We start from the raw sequence: 20,485 nt of genomic DNA, 5'->3' as shown, positions 1-20,485 counted from the left end.
GAATTCCCAATACTATTCTAGCATGTCCAAAGGTCAGTTGTCAATCTCCTCTCCGGTCCAGCTGGTGAATCTGGAAATCTTGAGGCAATGTTACAACTGCCTCATTTACACAGACAACCCTCTCCTCCTACCAACAAATTCCAACACATGTGAGAGATGCAACCATATAGCCAAACTGGAGGCTAAGCTCTCTCAACTCAGTACTGGCGTAACCAGTCAGGAGGAAAAGGAAACCACACTCACTACAATTCCAGTCTCACACAGACCTACCACGACAGCAAACCAAACACATAAACACACAAAAACATACTCGGAGGCTCTAAATAAAAATCTGCCTAAGCAGCAGAGACCTCCAAAGCAGGCACCCAAGCAACTGCACACCAAAAACAAAACACGTGCAACACATAGCTCACAAAGCCAGTGTGCCGAACAGTCACAGCCCTTAAGGCTAAACAACACACCTGATACACTTGTAATAGGTGATGCTATCGTCAGGCACACTGACGTCCCGCTCACCAGGCTGAACAAGGAGAAGGTCACGGTGAGTTGCCTGTCAGGTGCTAGGATCCGCCACATAACACAAGCACTCAGGTCACTCCAAGGCAAGTACAAATATGACTCAGTCATTGTCCATGCTGGTGAGAATGACCTGAGACGTACATCCCTGGACTACATGAAAAGAGACATAGAGGAGCTCTCTGAGCATGTAGCCCAGGCCGGTATGACCCTGACCTTGAGTAGCATCTTACCCTCACCAAGAATGATGCCACAATATGAAGACAAGATGATCAATTTCAACAATTGGCTTAAGTATTGGTGTCATTCAAAGGGGATCCATTGCCTGTCAGCCTGGGATGACATGCTCGACAAGCCACGATGCTTCACTAGGGACGGCTTGCACCTATCACGCCTGGGCTTTCAGATATTGGCAAAGGCTCTTGCCAACCCCATAGTGCCTTATTTAGGCAAGGCTCAAAAGACAAACCCACCTCCATAGGTATCACAAGGGATAAGAAACTAAGAGTAGTGCTACTCAACGCCAGAAGTCTAAACCTCAAGATGCATTCACTCGAAACTCTCCTTAGCATGGAGAACATTGATATCTGTGCAGTAACAGAAACCTGGTTCAAGGCTCCCGAGAGCACCCCAGCACTACCAGGTTATACCTCATACCATGCTTTTCGGCCCCAAAACTTGGACCGAACCACAAAAGGAGGGGGAGTATCAATATTCGTCAAAGATACCCACACCTCCAGGTTGGTGGCACAGCACGAAGCATCAGAGACTATCCATGTGCAACTAACAGATGGGTAAAACTGCCTTCCAGTTTATAGCCTGCTACAGACCACCCTCCCAAACCCAGGAACTCCACTCGGCCTTCCTGAGAACACTGAAAATATGAAGGTCTCCAAACACCATTATATTGGGCGACTTCAACTACCCAAACATAGACTGGGAGCATTACTCTAGCTCCAACACCCTAGCCCAGAGGTTCCTAGAATTTATAAACTCAAATGCTATGGAACAACTTGTTACCACTTCTACAAGGGGAAAACATACTGGACCTCATCATCACCAACATGGGGCCTCTATGCTCCAGACCAGAAGTGTATCCCTCACTGGTAAGATCAGACCATAAACTAATCTCACTGGATATTCACATCCCAACCCCACCCCTGCCCAGAAAACACAGTGAAAAACTTCTCTAAAGCGAATTTCACACTCCTCAAAACTGAGGTGGAATCCTTCAAAGCCCGGGCCTGTGGAAAAATGCCCAAACCGCAGAATCCTTTATAAATGCATTCTATGAACACCTTCAGGAATGCATGGATCATGCAATCCCAAATAAAACCAAGACCCAATCCTCCAAAGGCAGACATCCTGTCTGGTGGACCCCAGCCATAAACAAACTATACAATAGAAGGAGGAAGCTACTACATGATAGAACAAAATCCCAAAAAGGGAAGGCATCTCTCATCAGTATTAGCAAAAAACTACAGGCACTCATAAAATCGTCTAAGGCCAGCTTTGAGAGAAAAATTGCACAGGACACTAAGGATAATCACAAGGCTTTCTTTAGTTATGTTAGGAACTTGGGTGGGAATTCCCAGATATGCTCAGAATTAGTCCAGAATGACAAAAATACACGAACCCACAGACATTGCCAATATCCTAGCTGACAGGTTCAGCGCAAACTTCTCCCCTCCCTCCCCATCAAAAGGGCAAATATCTATCCCAGCAGAGTACTGCCCCCTGACATCTCAGATGCTCAGGTAAGAGCCGCCCTCCCCAAAGCAAAAAACACAGCATCAATGGGACCAGACGGTGTCCCGGGCTGTGTCCTACATGAAGTCCAAGAAGAGCTAAACCCAAACATAAAACTACTGTTCAATCTCAGCCTTACTACAGGATATGTACCCAAAGAGTGGCGTACAGCAACGGTGGTCCCTCTCCACAAATGTGGTGCCGCAACGGATCCTGGAAACTATCGCCCCCATAAGCCTGACTACCTTGGTCTGCAAAGCTATGGAAAGGATCATCATGGACCTTATAAATAAAGATATTGGGGACCTACAGACACTGGATCCTACCCAGTTCAGCTTTGTTAAGGGAAGATCCTGCCTCTTAAACCTGGTCGATTTCTTTGAAACAGTCACCAAGGCCATTGAGGGGAAGGTGGTCCACACAGCCTACCTGGACCTCGCAAAAGCCTTCGATACAATACCCCACTTGGGCATTATAGATAAGCTCACCAGCTTAAATATAAACCCCTATGTCACTAGATGGGTTGCAAACTGGCTCAAGGACAGAACCCACATAGTTAGAATTGCTGGAGCCATGTCAGACTCCAAACCAGTTACAAGTGGCATCCAACAAGGCTCAGTCCTGGGACCTCTCTTGTTCGGTATATATTTCTCAGAGGTACAGGCCAACACGGAAGGACTGTGGCTGACCAAGTTCGCAGATGACTGCAAACTGGGTGCCATAATTGACTCTCCAGCCGACACAAGCATCCTTCAAAAGGGCCTCATAGAAACAGACAACTGGTGCCAGAGCCATGGCCTCAAGCTAAATGCCAAAAGTGTATAGTCATCCCCTTTGCAAAAACAAAGTGCCCACAAATTACCACATAAGTGGTAATCCATTAAGTACGGAAGAAGTAATTAGGGACCTGGGGACCCAAGTTGATAGCAATCTCTCATTTGACAACCACGTGGCCAAAGTGGTTAGAAAAACATTTTATATAGCCCACCTAATCACGAAGGGATTCACATCTAGATCAGGGAGGTCATTGTGCCTCTTTACTCATCCCTCATCAGGCCCATAATTGAGTACAATGCCCCTTTTGGGATGTACCTTACCAGACACCTGCAGCAACTGGAAAGACCCCAAATGTACCTCACCAAGAGGATCAAAGGGCTCAAACAGGTGCCATATGCTGCCCGGTTAAAGAAACTCCAGCTCTACTCAGTGGCATACCGCCTGCTCAGAGGCGATCTGTGCCTGATGTATAAAGCCATGTCCAACCCGGAATTAATGGACATGCTGCACCTCAGAAAATCCAAATCCCATCGAGCTACGCGATCGAGAGACTTGAACCTCAGCACTGAAATAAATAGGAAATGCTGGAGGGACAGATTCTTAACCCAGAGGCTCCCTTCACTCTGGAATAAAATCCCAGAACAGGTTAGGCAGAGTCCCTCATTTCCTCTCTTCAAGAGGAATCTTGATGAGTGGATGGGGGATCGTAGGTTTACCCCGGGTATCACTTCTGTGTCACTGTTAGACAGAGGCACAGTATACTAACCTCGAAAAAGGGCATAGCAAAATTAATTTAAAATGGGTGGCGAAAGCCAAACACACTCTGGCTAGGCTTATAAATGCCCTAGGGCAGATAGCCTAGTATGAACCTATGGTTGGGAGGATGGATTTATACAGCATTAGGACCAGTTATAAGGCCCTGCAAGACAGCAGTGGCAAAGCCAGCTCTGGATTTAGAGAAAATTGGTAAGTGATAATGCTTGGTGAAAGTATGAACTGAACTCCAGGTAGTAGCTTCTAGAATATCCCTGGTAGGAACACCTCTGAGAAAAGCTGCAGAACTAGATGCTGCCCTGGTGGAATGAGATCTGATCCCCTGGGGGATAAGTTTTCCATGGTGCTTATAGCAGAAATGAATGCAATGGCTTATCCATTTAGAAATGGTTTGTTTTGAAATAGCCTTTCCCTCTGCCCCTGCAGCAAATGCTACCAGCAGTTGTTCAGATTTTCTTCGAGTTTTAGTTCTGTCCAAGTAGAATCTAAGTTGTCTGTGCACATCCAATGAAACCAGAATCCGTTCCCCTTTGTTTTGTGGATTGGGAAAGAAAGTTGGCAAATTAATGGACTGATTAAGAGCCACACTAGATACCACCTTGGGCATGAAGGATGGATTGGTCCTGAGCGACACCCTGTCCGCATGAAAGATGATGAAAGGCTCCACTGCCATAAGGGCCTGTAACTCAGAAATCCTTCTAGCTGAAGTGATTGCTAGAAGGAAGGCTGTTTTCCAAGAAAGAAATTTTAAGTCTGCAGTAGCAGCTGGCTCGAAAGGAGGTAGAGTGAGTTTCTCCAGTACAAAGTTAAGGTCCCAGGCAGGGGTTGGAGCTCTCCTGGGTGGTCTCAAGTTTTTGGCCCCTCTGAGGTACTGCTTGAGCAGAAGATGAGAGAAGAGGGGAGGTTCTGTGTTATAATGAGCTGAAATGGCTGAGGCATGGATTTTAATGGAGGAAAAAGACAGGCCCTTGTGAAGCATCTCAGTTAAGTATTGTAAAATCTGAGGTAAACTGGGTGCTGCTGTGCTCATTCCTTGAGAATGATTCCAAGCACAGAATCTTTTCCATTTGTCAGCATAAGATTTTCTAGTACTAGGTCTTCTTGCCTCCAAGATGACATCCATCACAGGCTTGCTGAGGGATGCTAAGGGTGAATTTAAGTGATAAGCCGAGCTGCAAGGTTCAATGCTGGGAGCTGAGGGTGCAGAATCTGGTTCTCCTGCTGAGACAGTAAGGTAGGTGTCTGAGGCAGGTGCCATGGTGATATGTGTGACACACTGCGCAGGAGCAGGTACCAGTGTTGTCGTGGCTGGAGCAATCAAAATCATTCTTGGGTTGTCCTGTTTGACTTTTAACAGAACTTTGCAGAGTAGAGGCAGAGGTGGAAAGGCATAGACTGATAGGTTTTTCCAGCTGAAGGACAGAGCATCCACTTTCCAGGCTTTTTTCTGGGGAATCCTTGTGCAAAATTTGTCCAACTAGTAGTTCCAGGGGGGAGGGAAATAGATCTATGTCTGGGTTCCCCCATTTGCTTGTCAACATGTTGAAAATCCGTGGTTAAAGTCTCCACTCGTGTGGGTTCATGAGATTTCCGCTTAGTCCATCTGCCAGTGTATTTAATTTTCCTGGCAGGAATTCAGCATGTAGGTGCACTTGGTAGCTCAAGGCCGTGTTCCACAATGCCATGGCTAGTCTCCAGAGGGGGTAGGAATGTGTACCCCCCCTACTTGTTTATGTACCACATAACCGTAGTGTTGTCCGTGTTTACCATTAGTTGTCCTGGAAGAATATAGTCCTTGAAGGCTGTCAGAGCATTCTGTACAGCTAACATTTCTTTTTGATTGATATGTAGGTGCATTTGATTTGGGTTCCATTTGCCCTGAGTGCACTTCCCTGCCAGGTGAGCCCCCCATGCATAGTCTGATGCGTCTGTAGTTAGGGTTTGGGCGGCAGGGGGTAGTGTGAATGGCAATCCCTTGTTTTGGTGGCAGGCCACTGCCCACCATAGGAACTCCAGGCTTGGGCAAGGTATGATAGGAATCATTGTTTCCAGGCTGTGACAATGTTGACTCCATAAACTTTTTAAGTACCACTGAACTTTCCTCATATGCAGTCTTGCATATGGAATTAGAAGAACGCAGGAGGCCATGAACCCTAAGGCTTGCAGAATTTGTCTTGCAGATAGCAGGGTTTTTGTGGCCACTTGTTTGAAGTTACCAAATGAATTTGCTTCTCTGGCGTGAGGAAAGCCATCTGGGCATTTGTATTCAAGCTTGCACCCAGGAATGTAATCTGCTGAGAGAGTACCAGTTGTGATTTATTTTCATTTATGGTGTACTCTAGACAAGTTAGAACCCTATGCTATGATGGCTTGGTGGTTAACTTCCGTGACTGTAGTGTGCAGGGTCCTGAGTTTGAGCCTTGCAGAGGCTGTTTATTTTGGTTAGGAGGGTGACCTAATGGTTAAGGTGTTTGCCTTACAAACACAAGGTGCACTGTTTGAGTCTCACAAGGGATAATTGGCTAGGCTTAAAATGGCTCGCAAGGGCAGTTAGCTTAGTACCAATCTATAAACCTATGAACAAATGGCAGATGATTTAGAAGTATGGCCTGGTTTTCTGCCTGAATTAGACAATCGTCCAGGTATGGATATATTTGAATATTTCTTTGCCTGCAAAATGCAATTACTGGAGCCAGGCACTTTGTGAATACCCTGGGTGCAGTAGAAAAGCCAAAGGGCAATGCAGAGAACTGATAATGCAAGTAGCCTGCTTTGAAGCGTGGGTATCTTCTGCAAGATTCCCTGATTGGAATATGCAGGTAAGCTTCTCTTAAATCTAGAGCTGCCAACCAGGCATCTTTGCCTAGCATAGGAAGTAACTGGTGAAGAGTCAGCATTTTGAATTTTGGAAAGTCCAGAAAGGTGTTAGACCAGTTCAGAATTGGACGCAGTGAATTGCTTTTCTGGGTACCAGGAATAGCCTGGAACAGAAACCTTGTCTCTTTTCCTCTTCTGGTACCGGATGAATAGCCTCCATGTTTAAGAGGGAAAGTACTTGTTTCTGAGCCTCTGCCCACTGATTTGGGGGCAGGTCTGACCACCCGTTTGGTGTTGGCAACGTGTGGAAATGAAATCTGTACCCCTGGGACACTATATTTAATACCCATTTGACCTGGGTTATGAGTTCCCAGTTTTTGGCATGAAAAGCAATCTTTCTTCCCAAAGGGGCGGCTGAAAGGTAAGTGCTTGGAAATTTTAAAGGAAAGTCATTGAGACTGCTTACCATAGGGGGGTGTCTTGTTATTTCCAGCTTTGGAAGTGGAGGCCCCCCACTGCTTAGGTCTGAGAGTTTCCTGGGACTGAAACCTGGTGCTTTTGGTGTGTCTGGATTTGGCTTGAGGGGCTCTGGAAGGAGCTGGAAAGGGCCAATTCTGGGTAGGCCAGTGCCTACTAAATCTTGGAGGTTGCACTTGTAAGAAGTCTTTTACAGTTTGCATAGATTTCGCTTTATCTTCCATCTTTTTTAAAACTTCTTCAGCCTTACTGCCAAACAGGCGGTCCTGATTTAAAGGAGCATCCAACAATTTTGCTTTAACATGATCAGGCAGAGATTGCTCCTTAAGCCAAGCATGCCTTCTAAACACAGAGCCAGTAACAGCAGCCCTGCAAGAGGCCTCTAAAAAATCAAAACCACATTGCAAAGTATGTTTTCCAACTTGTTCAGCAGAATGCAATAAATCCTGTAAATCTTTATTTTCCACACAGTGAGAAATCAACATAATTTTCTGTTTAAAGCCCTGATAGCCAAGGTTGCAGAAGTATAAACCTTTTTACCCCATCTATCCAGCTCCCTGGAGTCTCTATCAGAAGGGGTAGAGTTTTAGCAGTAGAAGCCTTAATGCCCTTGGGGCCTTGAGAAATGGTTTCAGGATCTGCAACAGGATTTTTGAAAAGGAACTTGTGGGACTCAGGAACCCTGTAGTATCTGTTAGGTTTACAAGGAGCTGGAGGCAGTTAATCAGGGGCCATACTGGATTCCAAAAACACATCATCAACAATGTCTAGTACAGGAGGTATAGCCAAAGGCCTATGTTGCGGTAACAGAAGAAAATCCCCAAGCCTCTTTTTTGAATGAGAGAATTCCTGACTTTCCCAGTGGAAATGCTCCTGTAAGGTATGTAAAGTTTCACCAAAAGAGAAATCCTCATGGGGGGAAGCAGAGGGAATGGAATCCTCTGCATCAGAATCCTCATAAGTAGGTATGGACAAATCCAAGTCATAAGAAGAGTCACAAGAAACAGAATCCTGATCAGAAGATTTATAGTCAAGCTCAGCCCTAGGCCTCTTAGAAGGGGGGGGGGGGACTGACTGCCCTTGATTAGAGTAATTAAATCTTCAGTCATTTTGATCATTTGTTTTTTAGGCATAGGAGCCTGAACATGTGGCCTGGGCATCATTTTTTTGACATAGATCGAGATTTAGGCCTTAGTATTGAAGGTGGAGTTGATTTGATATGCAAGGCTGTAGGCCTGTATAAACCCTCAGAAGCCGGTGCCTGCACAGCGGCTCCGGACCCATCCAAGATAGAGACATCCGCGGGTTCCATAGATGAAGTACCTCACGGCATACCAGACTCTGAATGGGTCTCAGTAGAGGCCTGCGAGTCAGAAGTAGCAGGAATCAGGGGCTATGAAAGCACCTCACTGAGTACCGGCGAACTGGCGACTGGCTTAGGAGAAGTGTTGTCATCAGTTTTGGACCTCAACGGCCTATCTCTGTCATTATCTTTGCGCTTTTTTGAAATCCCGGTAGTCGGATGGCTAACCGACATCACTTCTGCATAATTAAACCGAGAACCGAAATATTTAGAGGCAAAAATGTACCGATGACGGATAGTGCGCTGATTAAATAAAGCACAAAACCGACAGCAAGGTACGTCGTGGGCAGGGCCTAGGCAAGGAATACAGTACAGATGAAAATCTTTGTGAGGTATTTGCTTTCCACAAGTAATGCAATTATTAACTTTTAATGACATCGGTAAGGAGCAAGAAAAAGTTTCCCCAACCGGGTACTTAGCTTTAAGTTGAAGACTTTGGTTCCGAAACTCAAAAAACTAAAATTTCAGGAGTCACCCGACCAGCACTTGCGAACTGCTTCTGCTTCGGGCACCGCACAGCAAGAAAGACTGAGGCAATGACGACGGCTGCATGTTTTATACCCCTGATGACCTGACGTCATGGAAGAAGGGACAGCAACCGACGCAGGACCCAAGACTTTGTTAATCAGGCCGACTGAGGGCAACCTGCCAGGAGATTACCCAAATGTAATGACTGTAACAGTGAAACACGAAGAACATCAGTTGGTACATGTATGAAAAATATTACATATATCATTTCTATGACATAGTAGGAAGTACTGCAGTATCCGTAACAGGCCCAGCCAAGCACTGATGATATGCAAGGAAATGCTTTGAGGCCAGAGTTTTGTATACATCACTCTCCCACAAGGAAGAGACATCATTTCCATATGGGTTCAAATACACTTGTTATATTGTGTAGTTTGTGCAGGGGAATGGAGTTACATGGCGCTAGGGGTCAGCTGATGTCCCTACAAACAGGGAAAAATAACAGCAGTAACTATCTTGGCCACAGCAACATTTCAGTCCCTGGCCAGGCAAACTGAAGGCATCCTCAAGCTGGATCCTTAGCCCAATGTTTGCAGTGTCCACTGGCCTATGCATGGGCATACATCTATAAGCCTTGCACTCAGGCTGAGCAGACACCCTGATGCAGGGATTTCATAGTATACACCATCTGCCAGGTATATCTGGTGTGGAGGATATGCCACTGGACCCAACATGCTATGTCTTACAGCAGGCTCAGCTGTCATCTCTGAAAGTGCAGATCATACTTCACTTGTCAAGTCAACAGAATCAGACTCAGAAGATGTGTCACGTAAATGGAGGCTAATATGTCTGAGGTGCCCTTACCCCACACCTTCTGCAGAAAGAATATCCAAAGCTGATAGCAGGGGAAACAGATGATGTTCCCCAGCCTCGCAACCTTGGTCTTTGCATGTGCGTATAACTCTCCTCCAGCAGATTCACCTTTAACCATTGTGCTATCCAACCTGCACATGTAAGACTTAAGCCTCTGAGGCACACAGAGTCAACACTGTAGACACAGTAACATCAATAGTCCTGTAGTCAACAAAACAATCAAACCTACTGTTATACAGGCCAAGATCTAATTGACAACCCTTAATATTCAGAGGAAGACATGGGACCTGCACAGAAATATGTATTTAAGTATAATACATTTTTGTCCCCTTAACCCAAAACATGTGTTTTAAGAATATAACCTACAAAATCCAAGGCAATACCTGGTACTGTAGAATGTAGTTGCCTCAGTATATCTGGTTGTGGTTCTTCAAGGTTTGCCAAACATTCTGCAAAACATAATAAAGGTGAAAGATAAATTAATACTTTGCAGATCTGTAACTAACAAATATCTACATATGTGCACTGCATATTTCCCATCTCTCCATGTTGCACCAACATCCACTCCCTCAGGTAACCCACTCATGGATATCTCATGCACTAATGACACTAACTGATGTTCACTTTATGTTAGTCCCATTTCCCGTGATTGGGGTCTGTCCACTCTCACAGAATAGCCATAGGTCCAATGCTTTTCTCTAGCCCTGTCTTTCATGTCATTGATGCACTAATAACATTCTGTGCTGGGGTGTCCATGTCCACCAATAGCATTAACTAACATCACAGCCTCAGTTCATCAGTAATACCTTAGCTCCTGATTTGTGCCAAAACCCATTAGGAGAGTGCCATCTGTCCTCAAAGAATTGAAAATGTACATGTGTCTGCTGTTCAGTAAACCTCACCTTCTACTTCCTGCCAGGCAATGAAACACAGGATACATATTACATTGTCGAACCATAAGAAGTTCGAACACCACATTGTCGAACCCATATATTCGAATTTTCAAAAGTTCAAACGTTTCAATGGGGATTTCTGTTCAGTGTGGAAAGGGAAGATTTCCCTTTACTGCACTGTAGTGCAATCTCGGAATTGGTATATTTAAAGAGTGGGGTTGTGGGGGGTGCATGGGGGCTTGCCTCCCTACTTACAACCATCAGGTAGGTTTTTTCTGTTTTTTTTTGACATTTTCTAACTTTTGAAAGTTCGAACGTATGGGTTCCACCATATGGTGTTCAGACTTTTGAAAGTTTGACAACGTAATATGAACCTGAAACAACACATGCCAAATGTTACGTCTACTGACTGAAGGCATAACAAATATGCATGCAAGTAACAGAAGCTATTATGAATAACAACTACTTTTCATTATTGTAATGACAGTCATTAGCAATGCAAAACAAAACATCTCCCTGCAAATAAACCATGCACATTCAGATGTTTGTATCTCATATATGTTTCCATACTATAAAAACAGTAAATTATGCTACATCATATCGAAAAGATCATAATAACATATTAATAAAGTACAGTTATGTAGGTAAACTTACCATAACAGTAGATGTTTAAATAGTTAACTGTTGCAGCAGCCTAAGTTATATGAAACATCCTGCAAAGGATCAGCCAGCCAGTCAGCTACCAAAGCTTTAGGGCACCTTCTTCACACCCTACCGCTGTACAGATTGAGGACAACAGTAAAAATCAGTATTAGGATAACAAAACTTCAGTGCTTTCTTGCCTCATAAGATGGAGGCTAGCCTTGCCAAATAAGAATAGTAATAATAAAAATCCAACACTCTAAAATTAACAAAAAGAGGGGGTTGGAGCGAGGACGTAGCTACTACAAAAGTAATCCATTCGAACAACTGAATGTGTTCATCATTAAATCACTGCTGCAGTAGTCTAAGCCACATGAAATGAATACCAGAGCTTAGAAAGACTGGGAGGAGAAGAGGAAGGATCAGAGTCCAGGAGCATCTGGAGAATAGTCCTAGCAGAGCCTGCTATGGACTACAGAAGGAATCCAATTTGTAGTGCTTGGTAAAGATGTTTACAGGTAACCAAACTGTAGCTTCTAGTATATTTCTACAGTCTACTTGTTTCCAAAAAGCCACATTAGTAGCCATAGCCCTGGTCGAGTGGCCCCTAACTTTGCCCGGAAATGTCTTGTTATGGTGAGAACAGCAAAAGCAATAGCATGTGATAACTATTCAGAAATTGTCTGTTTTGACACTGATTCTCCCCTTTTCTATACCTTTATGGGAAATAAACACAGAAGTCCTGAAGGTTTTTGTTATGTAAGCATGCAAGGTGTTTAAAATTATTTCTCTCTCATTTTTTGATTCTAGATAGAAAACAGAGAGATGAACTGTCTGACTCACTGTAAACTTTGATACATCCTGGGGTATATAGGAAGAATTTGTTCTCAATACTACCTGGTCAGATCATAAAGCTATCTCATTTGAAGTAAAAATCAACTCAGAAAATCCAGCTAAACCAGTAACAGTTAGAAACTATTCAAGGGTAAACTACATCCTATTAAGTGGCAGTTTGTCAACCCCGAGACCACAGCTACCTGTGCAGAATTATTCATAGTCACTATACAAATGCTAACAGCTGCATAGAGGATGCCATACCTACCGGAGATAAACCCAAAACAAATGCTAAAAACAAACCCCACTAATGGAATCCTTAAATAGGGTATATAATAAAAGAAGAAAATTAACGGCCAAAAGCAGGAAAAGCAACTCCCTTAAAGGCAAGCGAACTCTTAACAACTAAACAAGAAACTAAAAGATCTAATTAAGTCCAACAAGTCCAATTATGAGGTCAGGACAGCCTCACAGACTAAGGACAATCAGAAGGCCTTCTTCAGCTACATCCGCAACCTTAGAGGTAACACACAACAGTGTGCTGAACTAGTGGTGAATGGTACAACCTACACTGATCAGGGTGACATAGCAAATCTACTGGCTGACAAATTCAGCTCAGACTTCATCTTCATCCCCATCTCTCCCCCAGCTCCACCAGGTGAAATGCTCTCCAACAAACTTTTCCCAGATATCAATAGGGACCTAGTGTTGGCAAAATTCGCTAAAGCTAAGAACACCATCTCCATAGGTCCTGAAAACATCTCTGATTACCCTCTGAGCAGTCTAAAACATGACCTATCAGGACGACTTGAGGCACTCATCAACTACAGCCTTGAAACAGGCTATATTCCAAGTGAATGGAAAACTGCAACAGTCATTCCCCTCCACAAGGCAGACTATCAACCAACCCAGGGAAATACAGACAGTACAGTTGTGTACACTTACCATAAATGCAGATGTTAGAGTTTATTTACTGTTGCAGTCATCACATTTGGGTTATCCCTGCCAGGGTAGCCCTCGGCCAGCCCGAATACCAGAGACTTAGTATTTCTGCGTCGGTTGCTATCGCTTGAGGACTGACGTCAGGTTATCAGTAGTATAAAGTAAGGCAGCCGATGCCATTACATCAGTTTCTCTTGCCCTAACCTGTCAGAAGCCCCCAAGTAGGAGGCCAGGTTCTGGTGGAAGAAACCCCACCAGTGGAAAATAAATACCAATATGGCCCTTGTAAGGAAAGGAGAACTACAAGTTAGAATGGTAATAAAGGGAGAAATAGAAGAAAGGGGGCTGGAGGGAGGGATGCCAGGACTGCAACAGTGAATACACTCGAACATCTACATTTATGGTAAGTGTACACAACTGTACTATGTTTTTCGTGTTTCACTGTTGCAGTCATCACATTTGGGTTGATTCCCAAAGCTGAGGAAATGGGTGGAAGCAGTCATTGAAACTAGGGGCTGGCTAGGATGTCCGGCAGGGTCTAGGACTATTCACTGAAAGCACATTTCACTGAAACACATTTGACTGTGCACAATTCACTGAAAGCTCAATTCACTTAAAACACAATTCACCGAAACAAATTTCACTGAAAGTTATATATGGCCTTTTCCCCACTGTAGTGTGACCCTGAAGTTAGAATACATAGTAAGGGGGGATGTGGGGGCACCACTGCCCACATTGGGGGGTGTGGGAGGTGTAGCCCCCCACCTATTTTAAATATTTTGAACTATACACATGGATACTTGCAATTTCAATAAATTACTCTTTTCTAAACTTAATATATATTCAAACTGTGGGGGGGGCTACACCCCCCATGTGGGTCATTTGACTTTCAGTGAAGAGTCCTAGACCCGTCCTAAAAGACTGCAGTGGCAAACCCTGCCCTGGATTTGGAGAAGAGAGGCAGGTAGTAATGCTTGGAAAAAGTGTGAACAGATGTCCAGGTGGCAGCCTCCAGGATGTCCCTGGTGCAGACTCCTCTGAGGAAAGCTGCAGAGGTGGAGGCTGCTGTGGTGGAGTGTGTCCTGACCCCCTTGAGGGGAGGCTTTCCATGCTGTTTGTAGCAGAAATGGATGCAGTGTGCTATCCATTTGGAAATGGTTTGTTTGGAGATGGCTTTGCCTTCTGCCCCTGTAGCAAAGCTAACCAACAACTGATCAGACTTTCTGAAGGATTTAGTCCTGTCTAGATAGAATCTGAGCTGTCTGTGCACATCTAGAGAGTGCAGAATCCTTTCCCCCTTGTTCTGGTGATTATGAAAAAAGGTGGGCAAATTAATGGATTGGTTGAGAGCCACACTGGACACCAACTTGGGCATGAAGGATGGGTTAGTTTTGAATGATATCCTGTCTGCATGGAAGATGATGAAGGGTTCCACAGCTATAAGTGCTTGCAGCTCAGTGATTCTTTTGGCTGAAGTGATAGCCAGAAGGAATGCTGTCTTCCAGGAGAGAAATTTTAGCTCTGCAGAAGAAGATGGTTCAAAAGGGGACAGGGTGAGCTTTTCCAATACAAAGTTAAGGTCCCAAGCTGGTGTTGGTGCCCTTCTGGGTGGCCTCAAGTTGCTAGCCCCTCTTAGGAACTGTTTGATCAAAGGGTGTGAGAAAAGGGGTTGCTCAGTGGGAAAATGAGCAGAAATAGCAGATGCATGAATTTTTATAGAGGAGAAAGAGAGGCCGCTGTTTAGTAGGTCAGCTAAGTAAGCCAGGATGAGAGGGAGAGAGGGCTGTGCCGTATTGGCTCCCTTAGCCTGGATCCAGGTGCAGAACCTTTTCCATTAATCAGCATAAGACTTTCTGGTGCTAGGACATCTGGCCTCACGGATAACATCCAGAACCTGTTTACTGAGGTTGGCAGATTGGTTCGGGGTTAGGGAATAAGCCAAGCTGACAAATTGAGTGTCTGCAATTGGGGATGCATGAATTCCCCTTCCCTCTGGGTGAGGAGGTTTGGAATCTGAGGAAGATGCCATGGGGGTAGCTGGGACAGGCTGCGCAGCAAGGGGTACCAGTGCTGCCGGGGCCAGTCTGTTGCTATAAGAATGGTTTATGGTTTTTCCGACATGATTTTGAGCAGTACCCTGGGGATGAGAGGTAGGGGAGGAAAGCCACAGACTGACAGCTTGACCCAGGGAAAGGACAGGGCATCCACTTTCCAAGCCATGCAGTGATGCTCCCTGGTGCAGAATTTGCTGAGCTGATGGCTGGTGTGGGAGACAAAGAGGTCAACCCTTGGGGTTCCCCATTTCTGAGTTATTAGGGTGAAGGTACTTCTGTTGAGTTGCCACTCGTGTGGGTCCAGAAGATTTCTGATTAATTGGTCTGCCAGAGAGTTGAGAGAGCATGGTAGGAATTGTGCTAACACGTGTAGTTGCATGGCAGAGGCTGTGTGCCGAAGGGTCATGGCCAGCCTGCATAGAGGGTAGGAGTGAGTCCCTCCCTGCTTGTTGATGTACCACATCACAGTGGTGTTGTCTGTTTTGATCAGGAGAGCTCCTGGAGAGAGAAGGGGCTTAAAAGCTATTAAGGCGTGCTGCACAGCCATCATCTATTTTTGACTGATGTGCAGAGGGATTTGCGTGGCCCTGTATGCACCTGCTGTCCAGTCAGGTGTGCACCTAGCGTCTCTGATGCGTCTGTGGTGAGGGTCTGGGTGGCGGAGGGTGGGGAGAAAGGCATTCCCTTGTTGTAGGAGAATGCTGTTGCCCACCAAAGAAAATCTTTTCTGAGGCAAGGAATTATAGGTAGATGAATTTCCAGGTCTTGAGAGTGATTGCACCAAAGGCTCTTTAGGTACCACTGAAGTTTCCTCATATGCAGTCTGGCATATGGAATGAGTAGTATGCAAGATGCCATTAACCCCAGAGCTTGCAGGATCTTCCTGGTGGCTAGTTGAGTTGGGGCTGTCAGAAGTAGGCTGTCAGGAAATTTTGTTTCTCTGGAGTAAGGTATGCCATCTGGGATGCTGTGTCCAGACTTGCTCCCAGGAATATTATCCTTTGGGGGGGCACCTGTTTGGATTTCTTTTCGTTGACTGCGTACACTAGGGAGGTTAGTAGGGTCTTTAAAAAGGCCAGGTGCTTGATCAGCTTCTCCTGGCTGTCTGCCTGAATAAGGCAGTTGTCTAAGTATGGGTAAATCTGAATATTTCTTTGTCTGCAAAAGGCAATGGCTGGAGCCAGTGGGAGTAGTAGATAAGCCAAAGGGAAGCGCAGAGAACTGAAAGTGTTGACATCCTGCCCTGAACCAGAGATATTTCCTGCATGATCCTCTGATAGCAATGTGGAGGTAGGCCTCTTTTAGCTCTAGGGTGGCTAGCCAAGCCTTGCAGCTGCTGAAGGGTGAGCATTCTGAATTTTGGGATCACCAGGAAGGTGTTTAGAATGGCTAGATCAAGGATGGGGTGCCATATGTCCTCTTTTCTGGGCACCAGAAAAAGTCTGGAGTAGAAATTCTGGCCTATCAGTTCTGCAGGAACGTGCTCTACTGCCCTCATAGAGAGCAGGGAAAGGATTTGCTTTTGAGCCTCTTCTCACTGATTTGGTGGCAGATCTGGGAACCCTTTTGGGGTTGGAAGGGTGTGGAAGGAAAATTTGTATCCCTGAGACACAATGTTCAGAACCCAGTGGTCCTTGGTCATGGTGGCCCAGGTGCTTGAGTGAAAAGAGAGTTTTTCCTCCTAGGGGTAAGTGAAGGTGGGCACAGGGAGGGGGGTGGAGGAGGTGAGTCATTGTGAGTTCTTACCATAAGGGGGTGGCTTAGAACTCCCTGGTTTGAAGTGGAGGTAGTCCATTGCTTAGATCTCTGCATTCCCTGTGACTGCTGTCTGTGGGGTCTGCTTCCACAGGGCCTAGGCTGGGCCAGTTTACTGGGAGCAGGAAAGGACCAGTGTTTGGAGGGACAATGCCTGCTGAAGCTAGGGGGCTGGATATGCAAGAAATCCTTAACTGTTTGCATAGATTTTGCTTTTTCTTCCATTTTTTAAGACCTCTTCTGCCTTAGTGCCAAATAAGTTATCTTTGTGAAAGGGGGCATCCAACAATTTAGATTTGACATGGTCTGGCAGGGGCTGTTCCTTAAGCCATGCATGCCTTCTAATGACAGATCCAGTGACTACTGCCCTGCAAGAAGCTTCTAGGGCATCAAAACCACAGTGCAAGGTGTGTTTAGTTACTTGACTTGCAGAATGTATTAACTCTTGTAAATCTTTAGATTTGCCCAAGCAGGAAAGGAAGACATTTTTTGTTTAAGGAGTTCCAAGGAATGTTGCTAAACTTTCAGCATATGGAACTGACAATTTAGTGCCCTGATAGCAAGAGTAGCTGAGGTGTATACTTTTTTACATCTGTGTCCAGTGAAGGAATCCCTGTCTGAGGGGGTGGGATTCTTAGTAGAGGTTGCTTTAATCTCTTTTGGCCCCTGAGAAATGACCTCAGGATCAGCTGTAGGATTTTTAAAAAGATATTTGTGAGAGTCAGGGACTCTATAGTACCTGTCTGGTTTTCTGGGAGCAGGAGGAAGGGCATCAGGAGTAAAGCTGGATTAGAGGAAAACATCCTCCACAACATCCAGGACTGGGGGGGGGGGGGCAAGGGTCTGTGTTGTGGAAGATCTAGGAATTCCCTGAGTCTCTTTTTAGCCTGAGGGTAGTCCTGACTCTCCCATTGGAAATGCTCCCTTAAGGTATGCAGGGTTTCCCCAAAGGAAAAATCCTCTGGGGGAGAGGCTGAATGAATGGAATCCTCTGCATCAGAATCATCATAAGTGACTCTTGTTCAGACAAAATTAAAGGGGACAGATCTCTTTTTTTTTTTTAGCTTGGCTTCTTCCTTTCAGCATGATGAGGTCTTCTTCTCTCTCTTCTTGCATCTAGACTAAAGCAGAAAAAGAGAAGCCTGAGGAGTGAGTTGAGTTTTTCTTGTGTGTGGTCAGTACCCCTGGGCCCAAGAAACTCGGTAGTTGTAAAAAGAACAGTAGTTGCGAAAGAAGACGTCGGTTTGTGTCGAGATTTTCTAGTGCGAAGGACTTCCTCGGAAGCCAGTGCCTGCTCAGCGGCTCCAGACCCATCCAAGGTTGAGATGACCGCAGGATCCTTAGTGGAAGAAGAGTTTTGCGGCATACTGCACTCCAAAAGGGTCTCTGTAGTAGCCTGTGAATCAATAGAAGCGGGCATCAGGGGCTGCGAAAGTGCCTGAGTACTGGAGAACTAACGACTAGCTTAACAGAAGTGTTGTCAGTAGGTTTGGACCTGTGCGGTCTGTCTCTGTCTTTATCTTTACGTTTTTTCAGAAGATCTGCTGTCGGATGGCTTACTGAAGCCATATTAGAATTCGAGGGCTGTAAGTGAAAATATCTGGCTACAATAAGGGCCAGACGACGGATAGTTCTGGTGTTAAAGCACAGAAGCGACAACGAGGGACGTCGTGGTCTGGGCCTAAACAAGTGACGCAGTAAGAGTGGAAGTCTCGGTGTGGTATTTGTTTTCCACAGGCAAGACAATTATTAACTTTTTCTGATATCGGTTAGTGCAAGAAAAAAGGATCCCCAATGGGATACTTAGCTTTAGAAGACTTCAACTTCAATTCGGTAGATGAAAACTCAGGTAGCAGCCAACCGGCACTCGTGCAAACACCTTCTGCTTCGGGCTCCATGGCAAAAAAGACTAATGTAATGACATCGCTGCCTTACTTTATACTACTGACGACCTGACGTCAGTGCTCAAGCGACAGCAACTGACGCAGAAATGCTAAGTCTCTGGCATTTGGGCCGGCCGAGGGCTACCCTGGCAGGAATAACCCAAATGTGATGACTGCAACAGTGAAACACAAAGATCCATCAGTTTAACAAGCCTAATATGCAAAACCATGAAATGAATTACCATGGAAATGATAAACAAGTACACTAGCAATCTACAGACACAGGACTCATCCCAATGAGGCTTTGTTATGGAAAAGTCATGTCTATTTAACCTGGCAGACATCTATGAGAGTGTCACCAAGGCAACGGATGAGGGTAAAACAGTGTGCACTGTGTATCTTGATCTGGCTAAGGCATTTGATACAATACCCCACTCAAGTATTGATGAAAAGCTCTCTGAGCTAGATGTAAATCCTTACGTAACTCGTTGAATTGCTGGCTGGCTCACAAACAGGGCCAAAGAAGTCAGGATCAGTGAGACTCAAAGAGACCAGTCACCAGCAGATTACTCCAGGGTTCCATGCTAGGCCTGCTCATGTTTGGCATCTACTTCTCAGAAGTCAATGCTAATGTTAAAGATCTCTGGCTCACCAAGTTTGCAGATGACTGTAAACTGGGAGTTATTACAACAAATTCCCCCAAGACACAAACATCTTGCAAATGGGTTAAACACAGACAAATAACTGGTGCCAAACCATGGCCTAAAACTCAATGTCAAAAAATGCATTACAATGACCTTTGAGAAACTGTTAATGCAAGTTAATTACTCCATCAATAAAACACCTCTAAGAGTCAACCCAGTAGTAAGGGAGCTGGGAATATATGTAGACATCAATCTGGCCTTTGAACAACATATAGCTAAGATAATAAGAAAATCATTTGAGGTCGCCTAACTTACAAATAAGGGTATGGCATCCAAGTCTAAGGAAGTAATAGTACCACTCTACTCGGCCCTTATCAGACCTATCATTAAATACAATGCCCCCTTTGGCATATGTCTAACCAAATACTTGCAACAGTTGGAATGCCCGCAAAGGTTTCTCAAAAGGGGAATTCAAGGCATGAATACCCTGTCCTAGACCGATTGCCTAAAGGCTCTGTTTCTGTAGTCAGTCTCCTACAGGCTGCTGAGAGGGGATCTTTGCCTGGCTTACGCGACTTCCTCAGAACCAGCCCTGATGGATCTGTTACGCAGGCAAAAACAAACAACACCAGAAACACTAGATCCAGGGATCTGAACTTTGCTTGTGACATAAACAGAACATGCCGAAGAGACAAATGTGTGTGTTCCAAAGGATCACAACACTATGGAATAGGCTCATCATCCATGTAAAACAAGAGTTCATCCATGACCCTCTTCAAACAAATCCTTGACAAATGGATAGGAAATCATAAATTTACCCTTGTCTTCATTCCCATGTCCTTGATGAATAGAGGCCAGAAAAAAGAAAAAGTATTATCTAAAAAAACAACCCATCACAAAATCCAGCTACTAGCTACTAACATGCCCCCATGATTTGAGAGAACCAAAAATGATGGAGAGTGCGAAGCTAGGCTTGCAAGGGCCCTAGTGATCAATATCTTAGTAACAACTTATTAACCTACCC

General features: G+C 45.0%; 1 protein-coding gene across 3 annotated transcripts in view; it reads right to left on the bottom strand.

Annotated features, from left to right (window-relative positions):
* Positions 1-20,485, bottom strand: part of DCAKD (dephospho-CoA kinase domain containing) — a 474,430-nt gene that overhangs the window by 331,407 nt on the left and 122,538 nt on the right. For 2 of the 3 annotated variants that reach the window (XM_044055123.1, XM_044055121.1), the window contains one exon: positions 10,198-10,263. The gene's annotated coding sequence lies outside the window, so the exon portion shown is untranslated. Of the gene's footprint in view, positions 1-10,180; positions 10,264-20,485 lie in introns of all 3 variants that reach the window. The other variant, XM_044055124.1, reaches the window with a different exon arrangement.

This window comes from Protopterus annectens, chromosome 13.part0 (genome assembly GCF_019279795.1).
Source record: "Protopterus annectens isolate FY-2018-M chromosome 13.part0, PAN1.0, whole genome shotgun sequence".
NCBI lineage: Eukaryota > Metazoa > Chordata > Ceratodontiformes > Protopteridae > Protopterus > Protopterus annectens.
The sequence above is the reverse complement of the archived record's forward strand: the minus strand, read 5'-3'. Positions and strand labels throughout refer to the sequence as shown.